Below are 12,253 nucleotides of genomic sequence, written 5' to 3' on the forward strand. Positions count from 1 at the left end.
AAAATGAATTTATGTGATTGCTGTGTATTGTATATTTTTGTATAGCTCAATTTATCAATTGTATATCCTGTAAATTGAATTAATCTACTTGTTGTGTATTGTATATTTTTATAGCTTAACTAATATATTCTATATCCTGTAAAATCAATAAATCTGATTGCTGTGTATTGTATAATATTTTTGTATAGCTCACCTTATCAATTGTATACCGTATTCTGTAAATTAAATTAATCTGTTTGCTGTGTATTATATATATTTGTATAGCTCAACTGATCAATTGTATACCCTGTCAATTGAATTGATCTGCTTGCTATGCATCGTAAATATTTATATAGCTCAACTGATGTATTGTATATCCTGTAAATTGAATTAATACACTTGCTATGTATTGTATATTTTGTATACATCTACTGTTGTATTGTATATTCTGTAAATTGAATTAATCTACTTCCTATGTTTGTATATATTTGTATAGCTTAACTAGTGTATTAATACATCCTGTAAATTGAATTAATCTACTTGCTGTGTATGGTACTGTATTGTATAGTTCAACTGATCAATTGTATATCCTGTAAATTGATTTAATCTGCTTGCTATGTAAAGTGTATTTTTGTATAGCTCAACTGATCAATTGTATACCCTGTAAATTGAATTAATCTGCTTGCTATGTATTGTATACTTTGTATAGCTGAACTCACCAATTGTATATCCTATAAATTGAACTAATCTACTTGCTATGTATTGTATATTTTTGTATAGCTCAACTGATCAATAATTGCACATCCTGTAAATTGAATTAATCTGCTTGCTATGTATTGTATGTTTTTGTATAGCTCAACTGATCCATTGTATATCCTGTAAATTTAATTGATCTGCTTGCTATGTATTGTATATTTTCGTACAGCTCAACGGATGTATTTCATATCTTGTAAATTCAATCAATCTGCTTGGTATGTTTTGTGTATTTTTGTATAATTCAACTAATTTAATGCATATCTTGTAAATTCAATCAATCTGCTTGGTATGTTTTGTATATTTTTGTATAGCTGAACTGATGTACTGCATATCTTGTAAATTCAATCAATCCGCTTGGCATGTTTTGTATATTTTTGTACAGATCTACTAATGTATTGCATATCTTGTAAATTCAATCAATCCGCTTGGTATGTTTTGTGTATTTTTGTATAACTCAACTAATGTATTGCATATCTTGTAAATTTAATCAATCCGCTTGGTATGTTTTGTGTATTTTTGTATAACTCAACTAATGTATTGCATATCTTGTAAATTTAATCAATCCGCTTGGTATGTTTTGTGTATTTTTGTATAACTCAACTAATGTATTGCATATCTTGTAAATTTAATCAATCCGCTTGGTATGTTTTGTGTATTTTTGTATAACTCAACTAATGTATTGCATATCTTGTAAATTTAATCAATCCGCTTGGTATGTTTTGTGTATTTTTGTATAACTCAACTAATGTATTGCATATCTTGTAAATTTAATCAATCCGCTTGGTATGTTTTGCGTATTTTTGTATAACTCAACTAATGTATTGCATATCTTGTAAATTCAATCAATCCGCTTGGTATGTTTTGTGTATTTTTGTATAACTCAACTAATGTATTGCATATCTTGTAAATTTAATCAATCCGCTTGGTATGTTTTGCGTATTTTTGTATAACTCAACTAATGTATTGCATATCTTGTAAATTCAATCAATCCGCTTGGTATGTTTTGTGTATTTTTGTATAACTCAACTAATGTATTGCATATCTTGTAAATTTAATCAATCCGCTTGGTATGTTTTGTGTATTTTTGTATAACTCAACTAATGTATTGCATATCTTGTAAATTTAATCAATCCGCTTGGTATGTTTTGTGTATTTTTGTATAACTCAACTAATGTATTGCATATCTTGTAAATTTAATCAATCCGCTTGGTATGTTTTGTGTATTTTTGTATAACTCAACTAATGTATTGCATATCTTGTAAATTTAATCAATCCGCTTGGTATGTTTTGTGTATTTTTGTATAACTCAACTAATGTATTGCATATCTTGTAAATTTAATCAATCCGCTTGGTATGTTTTGCGTATTTTTGTATAACTCAACTAATGTATTGCATATCTTGTAAATTCAATCAATCCGCTTGGTATGTTTTGTTTATCTTTGTACAGCTCAACTTATCATCAATTGCATATCCTGTAAATTGAATTGAGGACTCGGGTCAGTTCTCATTTCGTAACGCGAGTCCAGGTATGTCGTAGACCACGACATTTAAGGACGCTTTCAACTACGGAGTTTATTCAGCGTCGAAATTCAACGTGAGTAAGACATGGGAGACAAATTTTTTCTGGTTAACTCATCGGAAACTGGCTTCTGGTCTCCCAGCTTTAGCTTCATTCCGGAGGAAGCCATGCTAAGGATTTTATCTCCCTTTAAAATTCATAGCACTCAGCGGAGTTACATCCGAGAACCTCGGGAAGGCGGAGTGAGCATATATCAAATTTGGAAAAGATCGAAAGGCAGTTTTGGAGGACGGTGTAGATCCGTTTTCCAGTTCTATTAAGACTCTCCCCGAGACAAGTCTATAAGACTTGTTTGACTGAAATAAACGGCCCTGACGACATGTTTTTGGGGCAGATGAGTAATGCGGTGTATCTATGTTAAAATATTTTTTTCGCCTTTAAGAATCTATTGTACTTGACAATGCTTGAACGCTCGAATATCGTAGCCACTTAAGAGTAAACTGATGAAAATAGTGTAATTTTTATTCATTTTTTTTTCACTTAGAAACACCATTGCTATGTGTACTTTCATACTGCCAAAGGAATTCGTTCAATTCCGTTTCTAAATTGGTTTTAAATGTTTTTGTAATGTCTATGTGGGCAATAGAATGAAAATAGTACTTTCCAAATGTCATTGAGAAATGTGAAAATTTTAGGGATTTTTTCCCTCAAAAACACCATTACTGTGTACTTTCCTACTGCCAAAGGAAATTATTCAATTCAACTTATAAGTTGATTTCAAAATGTTTCTACAATCACTCTGTGGAAAATAGAATGAAAATAGGACTTCCGAATTGACATTGAAAAATATGAAAACTTTAGAGATTTTTTTCCACTTGAAAGCATCATTACTATATGTATTTTCATCCTGCCAAAGGAACTTATTTAATTCCGCTTCTAAATTGCTTTAAAAATGTTTCTACAATGAATGTGTGGGCAATAGAATGAAAATAGTACTTATAAATTGCCATTTACCTTAACTTTTTTCCTATTTCTGTCCTATATTTTATACTAAATATTGTTCAAGCTTTATTAAATTTTGCAGGTACACAGGCACCATTTCTAAGTGACACTGTAGAGCAAGTAAACAGCTTCAAAAACTTGGGGTAGTATACTATAAGCAATAACATGAGCTGCTGCCAGGAAGTCACAAGAGTATAGTAATGGCAAAAGAAGGTTTGAATAGCAATAAGGAAGAGACTAGTGAAGTGCTTTGTGTGGAGTGTGGCACTGTATGGGATCAAAAACATGAATATTAAGACAAAGTGAAGAGAAGCGGCTAGAAGCATTTTAAATGTGAATATGGAGATGAATAGAGCTTGTGAAATGTACAGACAGAATAAGAAACTAAGCTGTGTTGGAAAGAGTGGATGAAGAAATAATGATGCTGAAATTGATCAGGAAGAGAAAAAGGAACTGGTTAGGTCACTGGCTGAGAAGAAACTGTCTACTGAAGGATGCACTGGAAGGAATAGTGAACGAGATAAAAGTTCGGGACAGAAGAAGATATCAAATAATTAACGATATTAAGATATATGGATCATATTCGGAAACAAAGAGGAAGGCAGAATATAAGAAATACTGTATAATGCTGGGTTTGCAGTGAAAGACCTGCCATTAGGCAGAACACTATGGATGAATGCACACCATACCCTTGATCAGTTCCAAGTATCAATTTTGTCAAAGTTTGTTTGTTTTCAGAATAATAATTGTTATTGATTTCGAAATAAGAAAAAAACTAAAATTATAAATTTTGAAGGCAACAATTACAAAACTAAGGACATATTATAGGAAAAATTGTAGCATGTTAGGACCTATTTCTCTAACTATTCTGCACCACACATTAAAATGTGATAAACTCAGAATTGAATTCGACTAAAAGTACAGAGTGTCCAAAGATATTACTCGTAAAAAATATAATTAAAATCTATTATTAAAAAAAAACTAGAAAGTCAATTACTTTCAAATATTCCATATTTGAATACAATTTCAATCAGAACATATTGTGAATATGGTTGAAATCTGTAAAGCTGAAGAAATGTGTTGAAAGCTACCAGAGTGTCACTTTAAGTTGCCAAAACGGGAGCTCGCTAACGCAACTGGCCATTCCAGCAGTGCAGTTTGTCCCTGTGTCAGTTTATCCGGCTCTAAAAGCTGGTCTGCAGGGGTGCCGGTAGCATTAGTGAGTCCAGCTCACACAATTGCCTTTATATTATTAATTATGTCATATTATGCTGCTGGTCGAGATGGTTATTTAAGCAGTGGGGAGACACAGCTTTCGCAAAGCTTGATCTTTCTCTGTAATCCGCTCCCTACTAAATATTTGTTTGTTCGTAAGCTTATTATAGCAGGAGCGTGCATATATAACCAAGCCCGGCCTACGTCCTAGAAGCTGCCTTCAAAATTTTCTATCCCATTCCATTATTCTGGCTTAAGTCTTTCAGACATGTGACTCAATTGCATGTCGCCCCCGACGGTATGCTTGCCATTATACAGTATTATCTCAAGTCTGTAAGTTCACACTCGATCAAGGACGATGGGTTTTTAAAAAGACAGCACAAAACATTGGTTTGGTTCCTTTCAGAAGTAAAGTAAATAAATAAGTAATAAATAAATCCGAGGCGCGACAGTCCATGAAGGGTCTTGGCCGACCAGCTGAGGTGAACGATCATCTAACAAGAACGGAGCTATCGTGTGATTAGCACGATGATCTTCCCAGCCGTTTAGAAGGGAACTAGCTATATAACATACTCGTAATATAACATAACATGACATAGTCGGTATCACTTGTGAGGTTCAGATCTGTCTTCGAACAGTTGACTACACAACATAACATAACATAACATAACATAACATAACATAACATAACATAACATAACATAACATAACATAACATAACATAACATAACATAACATAACATAACTTAACATATGGATATTTATATTGAATGCGGTTTGGGCTGGGATAGTAACATCAACATGATTTCGGGAAATAGGCCTATATCTAAAGGAATATTCATGTTAAGATGTTTGTATAAAACTGTTTGTACAAAACTGTTATTAACTGTATATTATGCATATATACGTAGTCATATCCAATACGGTATTTGATTATGGGAGAATCATAGCCTAGTTTCTCTTTTAATATTTTAAGTTACAAAAGAAGCAGTGAGAATTATTTGTGATGTTGGGCCAAAAGAACATTGTAAACCTTTATTTCAATCTTGTCAAATTGTCATTCTTCTATCGCTATTTGTATTGCAGTGTTTGTTATATACTAAACTGAATATCAATAATTTCCCACTGAATTTAAATTTTAATGAACATCATATGAAAAGTTGCAACGACATAAGACTTGATTTATGCAGGTACAAGATTACACACAATAATTTTTGTTATATGTCTCTGAAGATGAATAGGTTACCGAGTTCAAATAAAAATTTAAAATACGATTTATTCAAATCGTTAATCAAAAGAAAATTGTATGAACACAGTCTAAATGAGGAAGTAGAGCAAGTGGACAGTTTCAGATACTTGGGGTCAACTATAAGCAGTAACATGGGCTGCTGCCAGGAAGTCAAAAAGAGATTAGCAATGGCAAAGAAAGCTTTTAATAGAAGTATCTTCTGCGGACCTCTAGAGAAAGAATTAAGGAAGAGACTAGTGAAGTGCTTTGTGTGAAGTTTTGTATTTGATGGGGCAGAAACATGGACATTACGACGAAGTGAAGAGAAGCGACTAGAAGCGTTTGAAATGTGGCTATGGAGAAGGATGGAGTGTGTGAAATGGACAGACAGGATAAGAAATGAAGATGTGTTGGAAAGAGTGGATGAAGAAAGAATGATCTTGAAACTGATCAGAAAAAGGAAAAGGAATTGACTCGGTCACTGGTTGAGAAGAAACTGCCTTCTGAAGGATACACTGGGATGAATGGTGAACGGGAGAAGACTTCGGGGCAGAAGAAGATATCAGATGATAGACGTCATTAAGATATGTCGATAATATGAGGAAACAAAGAGGAAGGCAGAAAATAAGAAAGACTGGAGAATGCTGTGTTTGCAGTGAAAGACCTGCCCTTGGGCAGAACACTATGAATGAATGAAGTTTATATAGTATTAACGATTATTTTTACTTGGCAAATACTTTTATATGATCTTGTTTATATTGACGTTGCTTTGAATAATGTATTTATGTCTAAGCAATAAAAGTAACAATATGATATGATATGATATGATATGATATGATATGATATGATATGATATGATATGATATGATATGATATGGAGAAGGCCTATCACAATTGAAAGGTTCAGAACCATAGTGGGCCAAGCGCCATTTACTAAAACCGTAGAATACAGGGGTTAAAATGAAGTTATTACCATAATTCAATGGAAACATATAGCAAGTAATATAAAGTATACACGTTAAAACTAAGTTATATGTCAATCTTCATTAAACTATGGTATTCACTTAAATTTAACCCTTGCTTCCTCCGTTTTTAATAAGTGGCGCTTGGTCCACTATGGCTCTGAACCCTTCAATTCTTTCTTTCTGTAACACGTGTAAAAGGGAGATAATTATAATAGTTTGGAATGTCAGTAAAGTTTAGTTGAGATATGCCTACAATAATTGCAAGTGATTAATTGCTTTTCGTTCTTAATTAATGTTATTGTGATAACGATATATCGAGAACAATGCTCCTTTTAGAACAAAAGGAAATAATATTTGAGTCCTGGTTTAATAAATCAGTAATGCGGAAGCATCGTCATTAAAATCTTGACCGACAATGTGAGAACTATTTGTAACAATTTCTCCGGCCTGAAATGTCACAGAACTGCGTTCACAGTTCAGTTATTTGTAGTAAATGGCGTCGGTTGTTCTATTTGTTCGTATGTTGATTCTTGCTATCAATTTAGATTGGCGCCTAATTTTGTGATTGGCGCTGCTGTTCCAACCATTGTGACGTGCCCTAATGACTAAAGCGTTTGATCACAGACAACTGACAGTCTAGCAAGCCCAATTAGTACCTAGTGTTTATAACGAATTTTTTTCCGTCCCAAGCTTAATTCAATTTTGTATGTTCCAATGGTAGTACAACGATAAACGGCTAAATGGAATTACAGTTTTTTTTATAACATAAAAAATACAAAACATTTTAGGACTTTGAGAGCTCGTTGGAGAGGAGGGGGTAGAAGCTTCATATCACATTCAAAACTGCCCACATCGCATGGTAATAAATTGTCATTTCATACCCCAACAGTCATTTCATGTTTCTGAGTGATTTGTTGCATTATGTTGACGCTGTGCGGCGCTGGAGTCGTTCTCCAGACTCAGTCGTTACGGTTGCAAGCCCTCTGACGTCTGCAACTGGCACAGCCGATGCTGCTGCTGGTGCTGGATTTGCATACGTGCGTTAATAATTATCATTCAGCATACTGAACAATGTCCCGTCAAAACCAGTAGCAGTTAAATTGCTCCTCTCCTCTAGCTCATATAATTATTATAATATATACATGTTTGTGTTTGTATATATGTAGGCTATGTAACGGCATATTGTGTCATTGTCCGTTGTTACAAGTGTGCCGCATTGCGTGTTGTTTATTGGTTAATATATTTTTTTATTGTTAATGTGATATGTTGATCTTTAATTATTGTATTTCCTCTCTCTGGTTTCTCATTTGCGGTGTTAAGAACACTTCTGCTATTATCTCTTCTTATTATATTATATAATTCCATTGCCGCTGTAATGTAAATTTTAGTTCCTATTTTATTTTACTTATTTATTTTTATTATTATTATTTTTTTATTTTATATATTTCTCTTATACTAATATTGTATTATATAATATCTGTAACTGTAATTTTAATTCTATTTCTTATTTTATTTTATTTTATATTCTCTTATAGGCCTATTAATATTACATCTGAACTGCGACCGAACACGAGCGCTGCTCATTCGGTCTCAAATTTTTTAATATTACTGTATCTCCTGTTTTATATTGTTTGTATTATTTTATTTCTATTTCTCTTGTTTGTTTGTAATTATATTCTTTATTCTGTATATTTAAATTTAAATAAATAATGCAATGTATCTATGAAAATCTAAACTCGGTCAATTTTTCCTATGGCTATGAAAATTTAACCACATAGTAAGGACCAATAACACATGCTCACTATCACTCGCACTCGGTCATTCTAGGGGCAGTACAGGATAAAATCCTAAAACTGCTATAGGCTATATGAAAAAGCATTCATATTCCAACATATTCCAATCTTATTAATCCATGCTTGTTGAATTTAATGTACCATCTCTCAGTAATCGTACAGATAACACTTTTAATTTTGTAATTTAGTATTTTGTAACGTTTTGGGATTAAATACTTTTTATGGAAAGTTTGATGATAGAAATTTAATGTCAAAAATGTAACATAGGCGCATTTTCTACATTTTCCAGATAAAATTCTTGAAAACAAACAAGTAGTAGTAGTATTTATTTATTTAACCTGGTAGAGATAAGGCCGTCAGGCCTTCTCTGCCCCTCTACCAGGGGATTACAACTGTAATATGAACAATAAAATTACAATTAATATTAAATTTACAATTATAATAAAAATTAAAGTACGACAAGATTACCTGATTAATGAAAGCTAGACATTTTATCATAGACGTTAAGAACAAAGAATATTTTTGTATTTACTGAATTACAAATTAAACCTAGAATAACAAAATTCTATAGTGATGAAAATACCGGATATTGAAATATTTTGTGATAGATTAAGAGAACTATTTACAAGAATATGTTGGGAGAAAATCCACAAACGATTAGGGAAAACATGGAAATTTTACTTGAAGCAAGTAAAGCGATAGATTTGGCAGTAAACCCCGAAACGAAGAAGTATATGATTATGTCTCGTGACCAGAATATTCTACGAAATGGAAGTATAAAAATTGGAGATTTATCCTTCGAAGAGGTAGAAAAGTTCAAATATCTTGGAGCAACAGTAACAAATATAAATGACACTCGCGAGGAAATTAAACGCAGAATAGATATGGGAAATGTCTGTTATTATTCGGTTGAGAAGCTGTTGTCATCTAGTCTGCTGTCAAGCAGCCTGAGGCTCGATTTCTAAAACGAGGTCTAGACCACGGCCATGGCTTTAAACCGCGTTTGGGTTTATAAAACGAGGTCTTTTTCATTTTTCTGAGCCATGGCTCGAAACCATAGACTGAAGCAGAGATCACGGCTGGGGTAGGTTTAAAACCACGGCTCCATGTATACAAGATGAACATAGTAGATCAGCTGAATGGTTATCAAAGGAAAATTTGTCTCTACAGGTATTTAATCCCCGGATTAGAGTGATGAGAGGCAGGAATAATCCTTTATAACTATAAGGACAATATTTTCAGGCGAATATTTCGATTTTCGAAGGAATCAACGCAAATTTTAGGAAGAATGCTAAATAATAATCTGCAACGAAATGCAAGAGGCAGCGGGTTGACAAATTTTTTACACCTTCTTGTTGCTTTCAGGGAAGTAAGATATATTACTTTATATTAATTATATATTTATGCCTGTAAGCCGATATAACTTAATTCTTAGTCTTTACAGTGTAGTTTTGGACATTTTAGTTAATACTCGAAATTGATGTGGGCCTATGAGAATATGAAGCAAACGTGATTTTTGTCTTACTATTTTAAGTTTTATGCTACTGGGGCTTTCCACGTAGTACTAGCCTATTATATGTGAAAATACATTTTAGTTTCAATTGAAATTTTAATCCAGTTAATATTTAGGTAATTAATTCCTTAGAAGCGAGTTTTCAGGTAATTAATATTGGTAGTAGTTGAGTCATTTGCAGAATTTGTATAACAAATGATGTCCATCAATTCTTACCCTTCCCATTATTGCATTTATAACGATGGAGCTATAAATTCCTAACAGTGAGTAGTTTCAATACTAATGTAGTAAACGTCACAATAATTATTTCCTTCATGTGAAATATTTCACGAGAATAATATAAAATTCTCATAGTAACAGCTAAAATGCAGTGTCCATACTAGTTAAGTTTTTAAAATGGAGCATGATTATTTCCAGATAAAAGTTTGTTTAATAATGTAATTGAGAAAAAATTAAAGAAACATTTGGTATTATCAAAACTTCTTCATTTATGTCTGAGTTTATATTTCCTTAAATATGATTACATAATTACTCTAGTCCAGTAAGTCAGTCAGGTATGTTACACTATTTTGTTCCTATGGATACAGAGTTGAAAAAGAAATCCCACAGATGTCGGCACAAGCCAAGATGATGCACAAAGACCCATTTTGATTGTACTGCAATGTTGACTCATTTTGATTTGGCGAGTTTGTGTGTCAAACTTTTGCTTTGTGTTTTAGTCTAAGCGTGCATTTTTACTCTGTCAGATCTGTTTGTGTTGTGTTTTCCACAAATAACAACATATAAAGTCAAGATCAAGACGACATAATAGTACACGTGTCCCGTAGTTAAGTTGCTATTTTGAAGATTTTTTAGCAAAAACATTTTAGGTTCGCACATGCTTGTTTGCTTTGTCATGTCTGTTACCTGTCAGATCTGTTACTCCATGTCATATCTGTTACATCATTCAAAACAGTGCTGTAAAGCAAGGAGAGTGTACAGTGGCTGATTACTATGGCAGAGACATTGCACTATATTAATACATGCAGAATATGCACTAAATAGTACTTTAATTTTGACGTTCTCAATCGTCCATTTGTTTACAATTTTTGCAAATGATCCAGTTATGAACAAATGATAAACAACATAAACGCTCGATTTGTGCTAATTATTTGGGGAATATCATTCTAGTACCTAAAAATCCGTTCCCTGTTAAATACTATGTAAAGCTAGTATTTTAAACGCACATATATTCTATAGTGAATATAACAATACCACAGTCTGGTATATACAGTCACGAAGCTCAATACGTAGGGAATATGCATCCGTAGATAGTTGCTAACCATTAGGATCGCTACTATCGCCTCATTACAGACAATGCGAAATAGTACAGCCACAGTCTATTGTTCCTAGTAGCCTTAACAACTCAAGCTTCGTGGCTATATACTAGACTGTGACAATACCTTAGCTGAGAACAAAAAAATGTGACTTACTGCAATTCAATAAAAATATTAATCGCGATGTCCATTTCTTTCTAATATCGACTGTTTAAAGAATAAAAATCTATTCTAAGCTGCGTTGCCATTATATAAAACCCACGAACCTCGGTTTCTTCTCAAGCCGCGTCTCGACTTCGTTTTAGAAATCGCATAAGAATTCAGACCTCGATCGCGATTTAAAAGCCGAGGTTTGGAACCACGATTTCGTCCGTGTTTTAGAAATCGCCCTGAAAGTTTGAATTTATAAAACAGTTCTATTACCTGTTGTTCTGTATGACTGTGAAACTTGGACTCTCACTTTAGGAGAGGAACAGAGATTAAGAGTGTTTGAGAATAAGGTGCTTAGGAAAATATTTGGGGTTAAAAGGAATGAAGTTACAGGAGAATGGAGAAAGTTATACAATGTAGAATTGCACGCATTGTATTCTTCACCTGACATAATTAGGAACATTAAATCCAGACGTTTGATATGGGCCGGGCATGTAGCACGTATGGGCGAATCCAGAAATGCATATAGAGTGTTAGTTGGGAGGCCGGAGGGAAAAAGACTTTTGGGGAGGCCGAGACGTAGATGGGAGGTGGGTTTTGGTGATAGAGACTGGATTAATCTTGCACAGGATAGGGATCAATGGCGGGCTTATGTGAGATCGGCAATGAACCTGCGGGTTCCTTGAAAGCCATTTGTATGTAACAAGAACATATAAAATGTCAGTGAAATTGTGAACATTACGAAACATGCCAAAAGATATGGACCTGCTAACCCAGAATTACATTTAAATCAATATTCAAGACAATACATCCTTTT

This window comes from Periplaneta americana, chromosome 15, assembly GCF_040183065.1.
Source record: "Periplaneta americana isolate PAMFEO1 chromosome 15, P.americana_PAMFEO1_priV1, whole genome shotgun sequence".
NCBI lineage: Eukaryota > Metazoa > Arthropoda > Insecta > Blattodea > Blattidae > Periplaneta > Periplaneta americana.